This window comes from Pipistrellus kuhlii, unplaced genomic scaffold, assembly GCF_014108245.1.
Source record: "Pipistrellus kuhlii isolate mPipKuh1 unplaced genomic scaffold, mPipKuh1.p scaffold_m20_p_5, whole genome shotgun sequence".
Taxonomy (NCBI): Eukaryota; Metazoa; Chordata; class Mammalia; order Chiroptera; family Vespertilionidae; genus Pipistrellus; species Pipistrellus kuhlii.
Window position 1 is genome coordinate 64,812,027 of NW_023425551.1, and position 20,243 is coordinate 64,832,269.

A 20,243-nucleotide genomic window follows, 5' to 3' on the forward strand; every position below is an offset into this window, starting at 1 on the left:
ATGGGTTCCAGAGGCTAGATGAGAGAATTCCCATGCACGTGTCACTTAAGGCAACACTACTGACCTGACAGGAAGAGATACTACTTTACTGCTTCAGGAGGAGGAAGTTCCTCCTTGCCCAGTAACGGCTCAGCCAATGAAAGATGGCCATAATTCAGCCAATGAAAAATCACTATCCTTCAAACTTTCAGTTTCCTCCAATGGACTCTCTGTTTACAACAATTTCTACCAAGTCCATACAAGAGCCTTCCTCTCCTTTGTTTCTCTGGACTTGCACTTGGCCATTGGATTGCATGTCCGAATTGTAATTCTCATTGCACTCAAATCCATTTTACTGAAGAAATATTTGGCTATTTGTTTAAGGACAGCCTGCTCTTCCCAGGATCATCTCATCAAGTTTTATTGCATGAAATAACTTATATCAACAGATGAACTGCAAATCTCCAGACCTGACTGTTCCCCTAGGTTCCAGACATCTATTCAAGTGGTTTCTGAACACCTCCCTGGATATCTAACAGGTTTCTTCTTTCTTTACATTTAACATGCCAAGTTAATTCCTATCTTAGGATCTTTGTGCTAGTTGTTCCATCTGCCTGGAATGCTCCTTGTTTTCATTCCTATCTTACTCATATGCTACCTCCTTAAAGAGAAGTCTTTCAGACTACCCATTTTAAAAACAACCCTCCTTCTCTGCCATGCTTAATTATATTTAACTTATGGCACTTATGTAAAAATAACTGGCTTTTCTTAACTCATAGCACTTATGTAAAATAACAAAGGTATCTGTTTACTTACACTGCTTGTATCCCACTCACTAGAATGAGTTCCTCAAAGGTCACTGAGCTGGTATATCTAATTTATCAATCCCCCTGTCATATTGGTTATTGCACATTTTGTGTATCAAGGCTCTCTTGGATAAAGTCTATTGTCTTGCATTTTAAGTTTATTGGGATTTATTTTCCATCATTTCCTCATTGGGTAATCACAAAGGAGAAAAAACTAGGGTTCTACCTATCCATCTATCCATCCATTCATTCCTTGCTCATTTCCTTGTCTCTCTACCCCACTTGACAACAACTATCCACAGTTCTCTGATTACCATAGGAAGTGAGTCGGGGATCATTCAACCTGTTTCTGAATCTTAGTATAAGTTATAGCAAAGACTTTATATATCTATATGAGAGCAAAACAGTCAACAGGGGCCCCATGGCATGAGATGAACACATGTCATATGCACTCATCTATTTAAGACAATAAAAAGTCAACCTGGGTACACTTTCACATATACAGAGGGACAGGTAATGTAGGAAAATGGAACAAATACATGTGTTCCAATATAAACCGTTAAAGTGGCTTTCTGAATACATTAAACAAAACGGTTTGCTTCATCTACAAAAAAGTGAAAGTTTGCAAATGAAATGCCTTAAGAAAGTGTATTTTGCTTTGGTATGTCAGGAACAGCTATCAAAAATCAACTGTTATATTTAATGGCAAAAAGCAATCTTGGACTATTAAAAAGTAGAGCTTTAAAAACAGTAATAAGGTTGTGAAAACTGTATAAGTGGGAAGAAATTTATTTGATTAAAATGCCAAAAAAGATTAAATGTCAACAATATACCTAGCCAGAAAATATTCATTTCAATTTGTGTAAAAAAATCACATACAGAATCAGAACAAGGAAAACAACCTCAGTGCCTAGCAATCGTTTATTGGTCTTTTCCCTTAGAATTCACTTTTAATCAAGCCTGTTTGTATAGCTATATCACAGTTGAAATAAAATAGTTTATTTCCCCTCAGAAATTAAAAAAAAAAAAAAATCTGATTGGAAAACTACCCCACACTTGTTCAGACCTTTCATTGTTTCCAAAATAATCTGTGTTGGCTCCTTTTGCTTGTTTATAGAACACTAGCATATGTTAAAATGAATCAAGATATAAGCGAATACATGTTTAAATGTGTAAAAAGCTGCTGGATTTGTATAGATAGACTTCTAGCTCTTATGGATTGCATATGAACCTGGGTTTCCTGTAATCTCTCTTCACAGCTGTGTTTAAGTCCTCTGACAATGGTTCTAACCTGGAAGACTAGAACTGAGACACAGCTGATGTTGATAAAACTCTAGTCACCTTTGCCTAAACCAGGCCTGAACCAGAAAAGGCACCTGGCAGCTCTTTGGTTTCACTTTCATTTGTCCTTAAGGCCCATGTGCAGAAGGAGGTGGCTGGACCACATGGTATCACGGTGGCTTTCCGTTCTGCACAATTTGCTTTTATGTGTGTACACCTGTGCAGGGGTGTGAATCTTGCTCTTTCCACTCCTTGGCTGTTCAGAGTTCTGATTTCAAAGGCAGGACTCACCTCTTAGTCTCTCAACTTAGCTCCCCACAAAAATGTGGCTAGTATTTAGCAATTCCTACAACATGCATTTTGAAGAGAAAAGACCTCGGCACTCTTGGGAAGGTGTTATTATTGATTATACTATCTAAACTATCCTCTCTTCAGTTTTAACCATCTTCTATACAAATCAGGAAAATTACATGAAATGTGTACAAAATAAATTGAACTGTTTGGGATCTCCCCCCAATGATGGTACCACTAAGTTGTGATATTCAAATCAAAGAAAGCAATTTATTTCCTTAACTCAAGCATTTAATAATTTTATCCAGTTATTCACTCTGTGCGATACACAACACACCTACTTATGCTCGAGGGCTCTTGTCCTAAGGTTCAGGGGGATCACAGTTTGGGTCCAATATCCTTGAAAAGACTTTATGCATTTTAAAGTTTTTTGTAAGCTAACTCTTCATAAATAAGATTTAATCTGCTAAAAGGGAGTAAATCTCTAAAAACAAATGTGGAATTTAAAATAGTTTGAAGATCCTATCTCAACAACAGGGCTCTGAGTCTAGGCTTTGAGTGTGTTCCAGAAGTGACTGCATTCTGAGATCATACTTGTAGATATGAGTGTACTAGAATTCATCTAGTATTGCACAAATAAATGCTTCTGCAATAGAGCACTTTCAATATTACTTTCAATATATATAAATGGGTGGGTGTGTTGTGTGGTTTTTTTGTTTGTTTGTTTTTTGCCTGATATTAATAGACATAGCAAATGTAGACTTTTGCTACAGTTTTAATTTTTTTTGGTATCATATTTACACTGAGATTTTTTTTTTTTAAAGAAAAGTATAATTAGTTCTTTTGACCTTCAATTTTTCTGCATTTGGACACTGATGCCCAAAGTACCTTTTTTGTGATAAATCCAGTCTTTAATCCACTAATTAACAAATGTTTCAATGAACTTTTCAGCAAGACTATATCTATCAGCCTATCAATATGCAATTTCAGGAGTTTTAATAACATTATCCTTCTTTTTACAGTATGATGTGCACTCTTTTTCTTGCAAATTGAAATTACAAGTTTTTAGAAAATGGAAAAATTAAAGTCTTCATGCTAGTGATACAATGTTTAGCTAATAAATTGACTATAAAAGATGGAAAATCACTGGATGTGCCAAAAGAGGTAAATCATTAGTTTTATTAGGATGATCATTGTACACATGCTCCATGTTAATGGCAAATGTATTTTTTAAATGTACAAAATGATAGAAAAATATTGTAGTTAGCATGTAAAGTATAACTGGACACTTTATTCATAATATATCTTAGGTATTAGATAATACAATTCCCTAAATGGTATAATGTACCAGAGAGCTATACTAACAGAAGAGATGACAGATAGAAATTAAAGAAAAGATAAATGAATAAATAGTTGAACAGAAGGAAAAATAAACAAATAAATAGAAGTGTGAAATGGGAGAAGAGGGAAAAGAAAGATAAAAGACAGGATAGAAAAGAAAAGCAAAAAGATGAGGAGATGAATAAAGGCAAAGATAGAAAGGAAAGGGAAGAGAAGCACTAAGAAATAAAGGACAGGAAAGACAAAGAAGGAAGAAAAAGGGGCCAGAAAAGATAAGATCGGACAAAAGGAATAAAGGCACAATAAAGATGAGAAAGGAAAGAAAGAGTTGAAATTAAAAAAATAAATAAGCCGAAACCGGTTTGGCTCAGTGGTAGAGCATTGGGTCTGCGGACTGAAAGGTCCCAGGTTCGATTCGGGTCAAGGGTATGTACATTGGTTGCGGGCACATCCCCAGTGGGGGGTGTGCAAGAGGCAGCTAGTCGATGTTTCTCTCTCATCGATGTTTCTAGCTCTCTATCTCTCTCCCTTCCTCTCTGTAAAATATCAATAAAATATATTTTTTTAAAAAATGTTTAAAATAAATAAATAAATAAATAAATAAAAGAATCATTGTCAATAGTTCCTTACTCCAGAAACAACTTTGATTTATTTTACTCTTCTCTAATAAATAACTCAAAGTTAAATTTATTTGAGAGAAACACATAGTTTTTAAACATCAGGAAACAACTGCTGAATGAGTCAGATGAGAGTAAGTATTTGGAGACATGTACTGTTAAGAATTAAAGCCATTCATTGTTTGTGCATGTATATAAATGACAGCCTAGGCAGGCCTTCCATGTCGAGTGATTCTCTTACAGCCATTGAAGTGGAAGATGCCACTGTTTAGTGCACATGTGTCAAACACAAGGCCCGCGGGCCAAATCCGTCCCGCCAGGCCTTGCAATGTGGCCCGCACCGCGCTGTCATCACTGCACTCCACTGCGTTTCCATCACAATGACAGTTTATGACTGTTCAGTAAACCATTCGGCCCGCGATTTAGGCTGGATTTTAGATTTTGGCCCCTTCTCTGATTGAGTTCGACACCCCTAGTTAGTGCTTTGAAAACTGCCTTTTCTTACCCAAGTGTGTAATGGCTGTATAACTAAAGAAGCAACCTGATGACAAATAGAAAACTAAAACCCTTTGAGATGAAAATTTGGCAGTGGAAGTGGAAATAGTGAGCTTCCCAGTGGTACTTTGGGGAGACCTTATAGCTAACGTGTTTTTATGGTACCCTTGATTAGAAGTGACTGCAGAGAATTTCAGAGCAGACCAGAGATCATGTAGTCCAAACCCTTTACCACACCAATAAAAACTGCGACGCCAATTGAATGTAAGTGCTTTTTCCAAAAGCACACCTCACAAAGGTCCGATAATGTTCTGTTTCTCAAATAATTAAGGGAGGAACTTAATATCTGATGAGACCTTTAGAAAATATGAAGGCAGGACTAAGTAAATGGATCTGATCCATTTATCTGTTTGTACTTAATAATGGTTATTGGGAATCCAACAGTGAGCTTCCCAAGATTCAGCATAGCTTTCTATGCTACCTTCATATCCCCAGAGTGGAACACGTTGTTGGTACACAACTGTCAAATACACACGTTTAATGAATGGATGGAGTGCAAGAGCGCAGTAATGACCTTTAGATGTCATAACTCCTTAGCTTGTGTATAAACTCTTTAAAATGAGCCACTGACAGGAACATAGATATGACATCTGATCCTGCCCCAGTACTGACCTGACCATGACTAAGGGATGGGCGCAGTCTACAAACTACTTGACGCTTAGCTCAAAAGATCAATGAGATGTGCCTTTAGGGGAAAGCTGGCCTCACTCAGACGGATTTTGTGAAAATAAGACAAAAATACAAACTGGGTAGTAATTAGAGATGTTCCCAGAGGAAAAGGTTCCTCCTATTATTCAACCTTCATGTTATCCAAGTACTTCCCCACAGAGACGTGCCCAATGGGTGAGAAAATCCTTCCGTTTGGAACATCTTTCCAACCCAGGCTTATCTTCCTCACAGACTCAGACATAGCCGCTGAAAACATATTTGCCTTCCTAACTTCCCGCTCCTATTTCCTGTGTAGGTTAGCCTCCTGACACCCTAATAAAGTCTCCTCCTGGGTCCTCAGCCAATGTGCTTCCACTCTACTTGGCCCCCAAACATAACCTTTCCACTGGAGTTTGCCATCTCCCCAGCTCCTTACCACCACCCCACAGTACCCAGTCTCCAAGGACTGGCAGTGCCAATCCCCCTGGGAACCTAGTCACCCTTGTGCGGTGTGACAGACACCTCAAAACAGTGCCAATGCCCATGGACCACCTTGGTAGGAAACAGGCACTACCTGAAGGCTTCAGCACATTTTCTCAGAGAAATGAATGGAGCTACTTTTTTTTTAATGGGACTTAGCTGTTATTTGTACAAAATTTAACTTGTTATTTGTATAAAATGGTATCTTTCAAATGCATAACCATCATTTAGAACTGTATTTCCATGGTGAGAAGGTGGGACAAGGAAGGAAAAAAAAATGTATTCTGATTTTTCAAATGACATAAATTCACCAACAAAGTTCTAAAATACATTACATTTCCAGATGAGAAATAATTAAGTGAACAAAAGTACACTTCAAAATTAACAGTAACATGGTGTTTACCAAACTGTGGATTGTGAAATTTCCCTGGAGCACTCAATATTCTGCAAGTTACAGAAGGAGAGACATGTAAACTTACCTGACTAGCCAAACAAGGCCAACCTGTAATTTTACAAATAATTGGTTAAATTAAGCTAAGTGGAGCCTTGTCAAAAGGTTTATGTTACAGAAGAAGCCTACTTTCCTATGGTCACATTTTCACCACAAACATTCCGCCAACTTACAGTACAATGTTGAGTCTTGGAAACTCATTACTTACTAATATACTGGTAACTGGATGGGAAACAGGTATATGCACTGATGCAGGGTAAACTGTGATCAAGAAAATACTCAATGTATGAACCTCCACTGTAAACTGGAAGGAGCTCTGGTACCACCAGGAGGGGTTATAATAAAACGAATAAAAAAAATTAACCCATCCCAAAAGCATTTACTCAGTATAGTTAAAGTAATAATCTCCAGAGAGTAATCACAAGAGACATCACTGAGTCAGCACTAGAGGTGCGGCTGGTCTGCATCTGTGCAATCCCTTTCAACAACTGCTCACTGGGTGATGCTTCTTCCCACAGTACACTGGGAGCATCTGTGGTCTAGAATGTGCCAGCTGTGCAGGCAGGACCCACCCAGCCCCTCAGGCGGGCTCTGTAGGGCGCAGTCAGCACCAGTCATAGGTGTGTGCTCCACGTGTGACCTAAGCCCAAAAGCAAGGGAGGTGGAATCTGGAGCTGGAAAGCGTGGGGCTTCCGTTCTGCTGGGAACTGTGGGAAGTCGGGAGAAAACAAACAAAACCAAGGCCCACCCACACCTCCCTCCTTCATCCTGTTTCACACATTCTCATGCTCAAGCAACTTTGAAAAAACAAAAGGACCAGCTTTCTCTCACAAGAGAAGTCCCTTTCATCATTATCCCATTGCTTGTCAGGGCGGATTCAGCCAGTCAAGGATTTCCCTGGGGCTCTGGCACTAATTGGAGATGAGAAAGGGAAAGGGAGGTGCCTGTCCGTAAGCACCCTGGCAACATGTCCATCCAGCATGTGGGGATCTGGATGTGAGCTGTGGAACAGGAGTCAGGCCTTGCCACCAGCGTGGCTTTTTTTTTTTTTTAGTGTTCTGGCCTCCTTGGTTCTCACCTACACTTTCAAGTCAGAGACCCTACAACCTCATTCCTTCATGATAGTCCCTATGCTCTCCTCTGTCCCCATAACCTCAGACTCCACCCTATAAAGCACTCTGGTCTCCTTACAGGCCCCAGGATTCCAACAACTAACACAAGCACATTATCTGCCTCCCTGCCCACCTTGGGAAGACTTCTCCCCGGATGTCACAAAGCCTAGGACTGGAGTTTCCAGGTGCCTTTCCAGGAGCAATCTCCGCTAAGCAATCACACCCTCCTTGTAAGGTGACCACCACCTACAACAGTGGTTCCCAGATCCCAAACTGTAGATCCCACAATCACCTGGCCAGAGAATCAAGAGCACGGGCCCAGGCTGCGGCCAACTCAAGTTTGAAAAGCTCAGTCCGCCCTTAATCTGGAGGCAGAAGCGGGATTGGATACAAATAAAAAGAGATGTTTCGCAAGAAAAACTTTTCCTTTTCCAGCCCTGCTCTTCAAGGGAGATCTCAAGAACACCCCACGCCCCCCAACCCCCCAATGCAGCCTAAGCTCTCCACCTTTTCCCGGTACTTCTCCCCTCTCCTCCCTACCACAAGCCCCTCCACCTTCACCTCCCCCTCCACCTTTCCTTCCTTCCTCCAGGAGGCTCTCCCAGACCCTCTCCCCGCTCCTCCCCGGGTCCGCATCGGACTGTTCAGAAAGAGGAAACAAACCCACTCCGCCCGGGACTTCACTTTGCAAACTTTTTCGCTGCCCCGCGCGTCCCCGAAGGGAAGGAGAGCAGACACCGCCCAGGGAACGCTCCGCACCGGTCCCTTCCCCTCCCCGCGGCCCGGGGTGGGCGCAGCCCCGGCCCCCACCGCGCGCCCCTCCCGCCCCCGATCCCCGGAGCGGAGCCGGGACCCCACTTACCCCGGAGCACCGCCCGGAGCCGCGCCGCCGCTTTGCGCCCGGGAAGCGGAGGGAGGGAGAGAGGGAGAGAGGGAGGGAGGGCAGGGGAGGGGAGGTACCTGCGGCGTCAGGTCGGCGGCGGGCTCAGCCTGGCCCGCCCCGCGCCCCGCGCTCCCGGGGCGAGGTGCGGGCGGAGCGAGGGCGGGTGCGGGGACCAGTCACAACAAGTCCGCCGTCGTGTCACACCGAGCTCCGTGCAGCGGGAGAGCGCCTGGGAACCTGTCTGAACTCAGACACCCAGCCCTCCACCGGCAAAGTCTAAGGCGGTTCTTTCCTCCTGCCGCCAGCCTCCCCGGCAATTGCTCCGAGTCCCCAGCAGAGACCTGGGAGGGAGGGAGGGGGCCGCACCTGGGAAGAGGGTGGGTCCCAGGGTTGGGCTCCGGAGTGCACCGAGGGGAGGCCCAGGGGGCTGCAGGGTGAGAGCCAGGGTCCCAGCACCCTCAGGAGTGGGGCAGATCCAGCCCCCAGTTGTTCACTCCCATCAGCAGCTAGCCATGCAGACCCCTGCCCAACCGCCTGGGAGTTTCCAGGCCTGGGAAAGACAGGAAGTGGGAAGGTGGAAGGAAGCGTGCTTGGGCCTTTACCCTTTCATATGGAAGAAGAACCTTAAGTATCATTAAAGATTTGGTTCCAATTTAGGACTGCCCAGGTTATTGACTTGGAATGAAAAAACACTCTTGTTTTGTTCTGTTTTGTTTTGTTTGTTACTCTTTACCCAAAGGCATTTTTTTCCCATTGATTTTTAGAGTAGAAGGGAAGAAAGGGATAAGAGAAACATCCATGTGACATGATCAGTTGCTTCTCAGATGGCCCTGACCATTGCCAGAGATCAAACTTGCAGCCCAAGTACTTGCTCTAGACCAGGAAAGGAATCCAGGACCTCTCAGTATGTGGGCCTGTGCTCTAACCACTGAACCACCGACCAGGTTGAAAAGACACTTTTGAAAAGGAACACCTGAGTGATAGGTTATATGCTAAGGAGCAACATTATGGCATTAGGAACTTTCCAATTTGCTTTTAATAAAATAAAAAAAAAAAAGTTTAATAAAATTTGTTTTCATTTCCTGGTCTACAACTCAGTAAATAACTTATGGGTTTCTAGTAATTGTATAACCATAGAGTCTTCAAGATGTAAATATTAGCCACAAATGGTAGCCTCTCAGGGGAAAATGAAATTAAGGGTAATGATAGGTGTGTTAAGCTTCCAGCATGTTAACTAAACTACCAAAAAATGGTTAGCATTAATTTTATAGCTATTTTGCTCTGAATAAAACATTGGGGAATACTAAACTATTGGAATTTGAATTAGGTCTTGACTGATGAGGGAACTTTCACAGGAGAATGAAATTTACATATTAGATGGTGAAACAGAGCAAAGGCCAAAGGCAGAACGTAAAAGTGAGTTTCAGGATAGTATAAAATTCAGCTCCCAGATTGTGGCATCTGTGACCTATGGTTTCTTTTTTTTCAACAGCATATAGAGAATTGTTTTACAAATTTCACTTCTTTTTCTGTTTCTGTTAATCCCCATTTCTCACCTTTTAATTTTATTATTATTATTATTATTATTATTATCCTTTTTTTTTGTAATCTAGTCTTCATTTTTGTCATGCTGTTACATGACTCATTCAATGTATATTCCCTGCATGGCACTTCATTCGTTGGTATGCTTTTTCAGTGTTCAAAAATAAATCTGGATGTTTCTTAAAAGAGTAATATTTATGAGTATTTTGAGACGACATTCATAAATATACTTATTGATGAAAACAACAAGAATATTTAGACTCAACAAGTTAAAATGGGCCCACCCACGGGAACTCTAATTTTATTGATATGCATACATACATAAATGGAGGGAAGTCACCAGGAAGGAAATCTACTACAGTGCTAATTATTCAAAGCAAATAATTAGCTTCAAGGAGAGGACAATGTAAAAGAAGAGGGACTAGTCATGAAAGGCACTGTGGAAAGGGCTTTCTATCCTTACGGGGATAGGAGAACATGAAATTGGACAAACCCATTAAGGAGCCTACAAGTTAGGTGAGGAGAGAAAACACTTGCACAAGGAAAAGGAACTAATTAGTACAAGCCAGTGTCAGGAACGTTAAGTGTCAGGAACTTGAGTCCTTTCAGAGGTAAGAGGAAGAAATGATTAACAGCTTAGATCATTGGAGTATGCTGGCAAGACTTCACAGAACTGCTGGAATTTGAATTGAGTCCTGATGGGTGAGCAGACTTGACAGGAGTCTGAGACTGACATCTGACTAGATGCTGAACATGCAGAGCAAAGGCTGGACATGAGAAAGTTCCAGGACCAAACAAAGCAATTGCCAGATTTGGCCATGGGCGTGGCATGCTGTGTTTGGAAGGTAACTTTGGGAATAAAGTTTAGAGTCATTTTCTCACCTACAGAGTGAGATCAGTATTACTGACGATCTAGGATTGTTAATGAGAATTGTGAATTAGAAATAGTTTATGGAGAACCCTTATCACAGCAGCTGATATATGGTAAGGCACAAAAAGCGGCCACTATAATTATCCTAGGGGTCGGACTGTGAAGGGACCTGATAGCAAGGTGAAGAACATGGACTTGTGTTTATTGATGGTGTGAGATAATGACTCATTTCACAGTTGGTGACCTTTAGTAGAAATTCTAGGAAGTCAGGAAGAGCATTTTGGCCCAGTGGTGGTATGAAAAGGGTGACAAGGGTGGAAGTAATGAAAATGAAAAAGAGAAAACCAATTTGAGAGCCAATTAGATTAAAAATATCATTTGGGGTCAGTGAATGTGAAAGTTAAAGAGAAAGAAATAAATAATGAGTTTCAAACTGTTAAAAGTTATCAGTGGAGGAAAGGAAAGAGTATACTAGCCATATGTGTGAAAAGTAGAAGGTGAGAGAAACAAGGTCATGTCAAAGGTTATTATTTATTTTAAATACATTTTTATTGACTTTAGGGAGGAAAGGAGAGAGAGAAAGAGAGAAACATCAATAATGAGAATCATTGATCAGCTGTCTTCTGCATGCCCCTCACTGGGAATCAAGTCCACAACCTGGGCATGTGCCCTCGACTGGATTCGAACCTGGGACCCTTCAGTCTACAAGCTGATGTTCTATCCTCTGAGCCAAACCAGCTAGGGCCAGAAGTTATTTTGAGACGTTGGAGTCCTCTCTAGTGCACTCAGAGAAAGACAGTGGAAAGAAAGTATAGAATAGAAAAAATAGTGGGTAAGGAACAAGGTCCAGATGGTGTAGGTAGGGAGACAAAAAACTCGGGCTTTACATATGAAAAATGACCTTAAAAATCTTCAACTGTGATTTATTTTTACAATACCTACATGATATTAAAAACAGAAACTAAAATTAGAATTGTATAATTAATACTAAAACCTAACTAGTTGAGAAGATTGTACTCATGATTAAGAGGCCCCTAATTCAGTATCCTATCTAATCAAGAGGGAATGTGCTGATGACTGCCCTGCTCTCAAAGATGGCACTGTCCACAGCCAGTAAGTAGGGAATATGCTAATAGACTTCCCCGCCCTCAAAAATGGTGGCATCCATAGCCAATAAGGAGAAAATATGCTAATTACTGCCCCACCATCAAATACGGCAGCCAATAAGGAAGAAATATGATAATTGAATGCCATGCCCTCAAAGATGGTAGTTCCTAGTTCCTTCAGCCCGGCTGGGGCAGCAGTGTGCAGCCACTTTATACGCCTGCCTCCTGAGTCCCTCAGTCCACCCAGTCACCCAGGACCGGCCCAATATGCAGGCAAGTATCAGATAGTGGCTGCCCAGCCGCCCCGGGCAGCCTGAGGCTCAGGCAACCAGGGCCAGCCAAGGCTTATACTGCCAGCAGTGGCAGCGGCAAAGGTGTGATGTGTCACCTTCCCCTGATCACTGGGTTGCCTCCCACCCCTGAGGGCTTCCAGATGTGAGAGGGGGGCAGGCCAGGCTCAAGGACCCCTCTCCAGTGCATAAATTTGCATATACCAGGCCCCTAGTTTATTTATAAAATTGTAAGTCAGTCTTCATTTGCTCTTTATTCCATTCTACAAAATTTAGTCTGAAGTTCAAGAACAAAATAGTAGACATGTTAAATTATATTCAAAAGACCTCAACTTATCTCCAATATTGAGTTCAAGTACACCAGGGGATTCAAAAGTAGTATCAGGTGGTTTTTTCTGTTCTCAAAGAAATTATAATTTAATTGAGAAGACAATATATATATATATATATATATATATATGAAATAGAATAATTCAAAGATTAATATAGATATGCACAAAAATACAGATAAAATACAAGATGCATAAATTAGAAGAAGCAAGTACAGTTTATTGAAAAAGAAAAATTTTATTCCTTGTGACTTTTTTTCTAATTATTTATATTGATTTTTAAAAACATGTTCCTTCAAAAATTCTTAACAATATAAGAAGCTATTTCTTTGGGTTATAAGGCCTCAATCATTATCCTATCTAATAAAAGAGTAATATGCAAATTGACCATCTCTCCAACACACAAAATGCCATCCCCATGTGGAACAAGATGGCTGGTGGGGGAGGGCAGTTGTGGGTGATCAGGCTAACAGAACAAGGGCAGTTGGGAGGGATCAGGCATGCAGGGCAGGGTAGTTGGGAGCGACCAGGCTGGCAGGGAAAGGCAGTGGGGGTGACCAGGCCTGCAGGGGAAGGCAGTTGGAGGGAACCAAGCCTGCAGAGAAGGGCAGTTGAGGGGGACTAGGCCTATATGAGAGGGCAGACAATCAGGCTGACAGGGGAGTGTTTAGGGGGTGATCAAACTGGCAGGTGGAAACAGTTAGGGGCAATCAGGCAGACAGGCCAGGGAGTGTTTGAGAACCAGCAGTCCTAGATTGTGAGATGAATGTTTGACTGCCCATTTAGCCCAATCTCACCAGGATTGGACTAAAATGGGCAGTGGAACATCCCTTGAAGGGTCACAGATTGGAGAGGGTGCAGGCTGGGCTGAGGGACACCTCTCTCCCCATGCATGAATTTCGTGCACTGGGCCTCTAGTTTGTAGATAAAAGTCATTATTTGTAGATTAAGCTCCTAGTCCCTTCAAGAGGTCTGAAATATTTATATTTTAATGTGCTTCAAGAGAATGGCCTCCAGGCAGATAAAGCCATTGATACAGAAAGAATGTCATGTCTAACATTTTCCTAAATACTTTGGGAAAGTGAAGAAGAAAAACTTGTTAGTGTTGGCAAAACCTAAGCTGGACAAGTCATAACATTAGTTTAATAGGCTTATGATATTTCATGTAAGACTACTGTGAAAATAATTGAAATGAAGTTACAATCACTTCATATATCTGTCATATTTAAATAGTTACATAAAATATTATGTGTCATTAATTCAACACATATTTATTGAAAGTTTCCTGTAGGAAAGGCATTGTTACAGGCACTGGTTGGGGCAAAGGATGGAAAGATTAATAAAGCATAGTAAGTAACTAGGATTCATTTATCTGAATCCTTTATGTGTGTGTGTGTGTTTATGTGTGTGAAAAGACGGAAATACTTAAATATAATTTAAAGTTCAAAAAGTTGTACAGTATTTGTGAAAAGCAGTATGGAAATGAATGTAATTAAAACAAATTAGATAGATATGTAGATTAGTAATTGTTTTTCTGTGTGTGTTTTTTCCCATCCCTAAATTCCTTTAAAAGGGCAGGCAACATTATTATACTTTGTGCTTCCTCCACTCTTTCAAAATTATGGTGTATTACTGTAATTATTTTTTAATCTGTAAGTATCTGTAAAAATTAGATAACTATAATAAATTACTTGAATGAATGAGAGAAAGAAATAAATGATAGAACAGTAGAAATCCTTTGTTTTTAAGCTACTCTCTCATGAATGCATTTCCTCTTTTTTCTCTTCTGCAGATCAAAGACATGAAAATATTAGTTGCTAACAGTTTTTATAACACATAAATAACTAAAAATCTTGCCAGTATCAATTGCTAAAATGCATAATCATGCAATTATGAGGTACAACAGAATGAGAAGTGATGCTAATACAAAGATATTTGATATAAAATACTAATTATTATGATTATTCAAATTTACATGTATCTTAGGCTTTTGTTACCAGTGTGCACTGGACATATATTGCCCAGTTTAAATATCTTTAAAAATATGTCACCTAATTTATGGAAAGTCATTCGCTATTTATCACTTTTATGAATGAAAATGAATAGCCCTCCTCAGAGGTATTTTATCATGTTAAATATCTAACAATCATTATTACCAATATTATTAACAAAACTAGAGGCCCGATGCATGAAATTCTTGCACTCAGAGGGGAGGAGGTCCCTCAGCCTGGCCTGTGCCCTCTTGCAGTTCAGGAAGACCAGGAACCCTCTTGCAGTTCAGGAAGACCAGTGCTGCTGTGGAGATGGGAAAGGCTCCCTCCACTAGCACTGTGCTTACCAGCCATGATCCCGGTTCAGGGCTTCTGGCTGAGCAGCACTCCCCCTTTGGGCGTGCACTGGCCACCAGGGGGCAGCACCTGTATTGAGAGTCTGCCCCCTGGTGGACTGTGTGCATCATAGCAACCAGTCTTTCCACTGTTATTTGCATATTAGCCTTTTATTATATAGGACTAAAGGCCTGATGTACAAAATTTGTGCACTGGGGGTGAGGGTGTATATGTCCCTCAGCCCAGCCTGCACCCTCTCCAATCTGAGATCCCTTGAAGAATGTCCTACTGCCTGTTTAGGCCTGATCCCGATGGTGGGTTCGGATCTAAATGGACAGTAGGACATCCCTCTCACAAACCAGGACTGCTGGCTCTGAACTGATCGCCTCCCTGCCTGCCTGATTGCCCCTAACCACTTCTGCCTGCCAGCTTGATCATGCCCTAAACACTCCCCTGTCAGCCTGATTGATGCCTAACTGCCCTCCCTTGCCAGCCCAGTCACCCCCACTGCACTCCTCTGCAGGCCTGGTCCCCTCCCCAACAGCCCTTCCCTGAAGGCCTGTTTTCCCCTGATGACACTCCCTTTCAGGCCTGGTTTCCCCCAACTGCCCTCCCCTGCAGACCTGGATCCCTCCCATTTGCTCTTCCCTACAAGTTGGTCCCTCCCAACTGCCCTCCCCTGCTGGCCTGATAGCAGACAACTGCCCTCCCCTGCTAGCCATCTTGTGGTGGCCATCTTTACCCACATGGAGGCAGCCATCTTGTGTGCTGGAGTGATGGTCAATTTGCATATTACCTTTTAATTAGATAGGATTACAGACATCCATTGTTATTCCATGTTGAATGCATCAGGTGGAAATACATCAACAGTTATCATTCTAGGTTAGGGGTGTCGAACTCAATCAGAGAAGGGGCCAAAATCTAAAATCCAGCCTAAATCGCGGGCCAAATGGTTTACTGAACAGTCATAAACTGTCATTGTGATGGAAACGCAGCAGAGTGCAGTGATGACAGCGCAGTGCGGGCCACATTGCAAGGCCTGGCGGGACGGATTTGGCCCGCGGGCCTTGTGTTTGACACATGTGTTCTAGGTGTTCTCAGAATAAGTCATTATTAAGGTGACCAGAAGTACAGTCCCGATTTCTAACAATTTGTCCTGTGTCCCGAGGCATTTTAAAAAAGTCCTGATTTTTGGGAAGAAATCAGGACTTTTTTAAAACACCGAGGGATGCGGGACGAATTGTTAAAAATCAGGACTGTCCCACCAAAAGCGGGACGTCTGGTCACCTCAGTCATTACCTGAACTGGGTTTCACAGAAGTCAGTTGAGGTCTGAGATATAACTTGTATTTCTGCAATTAAAAGAAAAAGAGAAAGAGAGAGAGAGAGAGAGAGAGAGAGAGAGAGAGAGAGAGAGAGAGAGAGAGAGAGAGAGAGAGAAAGTAGCAGTAAACTTCAAACTTTAACTGCCTTTTCTGGAAGGTCTAATTCACAGATATCTATAATTCTGTATCGCTGTCTCCCAAACTTATCATGTCTATTTACATTCCATGCCTTTGCCCACCTCTTCTCAGTGGTTCTCTAGCCTGTGGCCCCTTCCTTGTTCCTTTCTGCCTCCCTGTAGGCTAGCCATCACTCACCATCTCAGTTTAGCTTTGACTAGTATGAGCTCCTTAAAATGCATAAGCCTTGATCCCTTTACTACTTCTCTATCAAAACTATGTGACCATATAACAGCTCTTTTATTATTTTATGGGCTGTGATTGAGGTTTGCCAGTATAGTGTACCCTCCCCAGTGCCTTGTATTCCAGTCAGTGGAAGCAATACCAGCCAGCCCATAGGAGACATTTGGAAAATTCTACAAATGACTGAGGCACTTCTTAATTTCTACTGGCATTTGGTGGGCAAGGACCTGAAGGAATGGCATATGTCCTGTAATGTGTCCTGCACAAAATTATTCCATATTTTGTGCAAATGATAGTAGTTCCCACCAGATGTAATGAACGTGAAAATTCATTATAATTGCCTAAGACTAGAACTTCTCTTTGTTTTTTACACGAATATAATAATTTTTGTGCAGTTTTAACATCCACCAAATTCCAGAAAACTAATTACAATGTATCTTTCTTAATTTAGACATTTGCTAAGAATTAGTCTTTATTTTGTAACTCACAGCACTAACCGAACCACATCTGAGTTACCAATAATACTCATCAGTCTCCTGAGCATCTGAAGTCTGACAACTTCATCTTTTCTAGTCTAGTTGTGAATATTTACCAAAATAAATAATATTTATTATAAATTTCTATTACAATTAAGCATAGCATTATTTTTTAAAAACTTGTGTGGGTTAAGTTCTTTTATCAATAAATTTTATTTTATTTTATTTTATTTTATTTTATTTTATTTTATTGCTATTATAAGGAGAGATTAACCTTCTTAACCTTAATTTCTCAAAAACAAAGAGGTACATGAGCCGAAACTGGTTTGGCTCAGTGGATAGAGCGATGGCCTGCGGACTGAAGGGTCCCAGGTTCGATTCCTGTCAAGGGCATGTAGCTTGGTTGCAGGCACATCCCCAGTAGGGGGTGCGCAGGAGGCAGCTGATCCATGTGTCTCTTTCATTGATGTTTCTAACTCTCTATCCCTCTCTGTTCCTCTCTCTGAAAAATCAATAAAATATATATTTAAAAAAAAAAAAGAGGTACATGAGCCTGAGAGTTGAGAATTGCAGAACCAGATTACACCTTCCATGGGAAAAGCAGAAGATGCAAGGGAGAAATAAGTGAAGCCAGAAGCTAGGATTTATGAAGCGATGCCTTTGCGCCAGGTATAGTGCTTTAGATTCTACTATATGCTCAATACTCTGCAGGATTGGCTCAGTGATGGCATTTATCGGCTAAGTGAGAAAAGGACAAGTAGTTCAAAGGTGTAAATCATTTACTGAATGGTAACAACAAAATCCTTAGCATGGCCTGTTCTTTCATGGACTCGCCTGTCTACTTCTCTACTTACCCTGGCCTTTCCTCCTCCCCTTGTCCTGTGCTCCTGCCCTCATTTCTGAGCTCTAACTCCACCAACCTCCTTATAGTTCAACTGTTTCATCAGGCTCTCATCTTCCTCAGGGAAATGGAAAATGCTGGTCCTTACACCTGGAAAGCAAATTCCTCACTCTGCTTCCCCTCTTTTTCCCTTGATGAAACCACTCTCTGGAATTCTTCCTGTGCTTCAAATATATCTATAATAAATATAATATTTTATATATATATATATATATATATATATATATATATATATATATATATATATATACTTGTCCCATTTCTCACTCAATATAGCTTTAAGTCAAAAGGCAAAGCTCTAATTGATTATTTTAATGGGTGCATAACATCTCTTTGTGATTTATACTCTATTATGTATGCAGCATTCACCTACTAATTAGAGCTTGATGTCCATATTATATTGTTCTGCTAGTCATAGTGTTGTAATAAAGACCCTTGTGCATTTAAGAAAAAAAATCTACCATCAACTCGTCCTTCAGAGTTAAATGCAACTCTTCCTTCCACAGGAAAGTCTTTCTGGCTTCTAAGACTAGACAAGTTCTAGGTTTATAAACAAGTTCTAGGCATGTGCTTTTTCTTCTGAAAAAATGGTCATAATTATAATTTTAGATTTTTATAATTCAAAAGCCCAACTTCTCTAGTTCCAAGAGAACTCCCACTAGTTTCCAGACAGCAAGCATCTGTTTCTTTCTGTCCACTATTGTATCCCTAATGCATAATAAGAACTCAATAAATATATGATGAGTAAATGAGGAAGTGAATACAGAATATTATAACATAGAGTATTATAATTTAGAGCACCCTCTATTGAACTCTTGCAAACAAAGCTTGCATAGTCTCTCTTTTGTCTCTTAACAATTCCTGTAACTGACATTTACTTCCTCTTTTCCTTCTGAGAATTGAGAGTTGATATAGAGTTGAAAAGGATAAGCGGAAGATACAATGATCTTCAAAGATCTGACTTCTATATTCCTCAATATCAAACTTCCAATACTAAAATTTAGCTCTTAATCACTGCTTTAATTATTGAGTGAAATGATTCATATTTAAACATAAGCAGGCACACTTTTGAACAGTATCCTTTTCTGCCTTTGCTGCTCTTCATATTCCAACCAAAACTATATTTCCCCAGTGGGGATTAAACAGGAATTTAATTTAAACTCAGAACACTTCATTTAGGCAGATGTTCCCTAAGGCTCCAACTCTGTTTACAAACATAGGCAAAATAAGATCCACCTTCAATATGATTATTAGTTGGAATAAAAGGAATTAAAGGATAATGTTTACAAGGAAAAAATATATAGAAAACATACAGGATACTGTTACAGCAGATAGATTAGTTTTCTATTGGTTATTATATAAAGAACACACTTCTTTTTCATCTAAAAATTATATTATGAAAAGCAATTGGGACATTCGAGTATCTGGAATGAGAAATGAGAAAAGAAAATAGAAATCCAGGTAGAACAAAAATTGGGATCCAATACAATTACTTAAGTCTACTGAGCCCAAGTTGTTGAGTCAGTTGATTTTCATTCAAATCTGGGATTTGTCATGACCCTTTAGCAAGGCTTCTTAAATTCTTGTGTCTCCATATCCATATCCCTAAATCTGGCATAATTATAGTAATACTGACAAACCTCAAAGAGATGTTGGATAGCTTAGAAAACCTACAATTATGGTACAAAAGTCTGATATTACTATGGTTATCATTACTGCAGACACTGTACACTGATTTCAAACATCAAAGCCAAGACAAGCCCTAAGATGAATTAAGACACAAAATACGGTATTATTCACTAAATGGCAGAATTCCATGCTGATGGCTCACCTTCAATGATCGTGTTCTACAGAGATTATCTAATGTTTCAAAATAACACCCCTAGCCCCCCACCCCCAATTAAATTTTCACTTATCAGAACCTCTGAACTGGGGAAAGTATTTGTCTTAAATTAAGCCATTCAGATTTTCTCTTGGAATTTAGAGGCAATGTTCGAATGTACCTGTAGTCTGTGGAGCCATGCATAGTCATGTAGACAGTAAAGCAAACTGGTCCCCAAAGAGAACCAGACACAACAGGTAGTTCAAAGGTGTAAATCATTTACTGAATGATAATAACAAAGTCCTTAGCATGGCCTGGCCTTTCCAGGGTGAAGTCGAAAGAAAAACTGAAACTGAGTCCTAAGTGCTTTCTATTTCCTAACTCCAGATTCTATTGTGGATTTAAATGCAGTCCTGTCCTTGGTCTCTGGGAGATGTATATCCATGGTCAT

General features: G+C 40.6%; 1 protein-coding gene across 2 annotated transcripts in view; it reads right to left on the reverse strand.

Annotated features, from left to right (window-relative positions):
* FAM83B (family with sequence similarity 83 member B) overlaps positions 1–8,756 on the reverse strand; it is a 75,148-nt gene extending 66,392 nt beyond the window's left edge. Inside the window, exon 1 of one of the 2 annotated variants that reach the window (XM_036413535.2) lies at positions 8,522–8,756. The gene's annotated coding sequence lies outside the window, so the exon portion shown is untranslated. Of the gene's footprint in view, positions 1–8,422; positions 8,473–8,521 lie in introns of those variants that run through there. The other variant, XM_036413534.1, reaches the window with a different exon arrangement.
* Between the last annotated feature and the right edge of the window lie 11,487 nt (positions 8,757–20,243).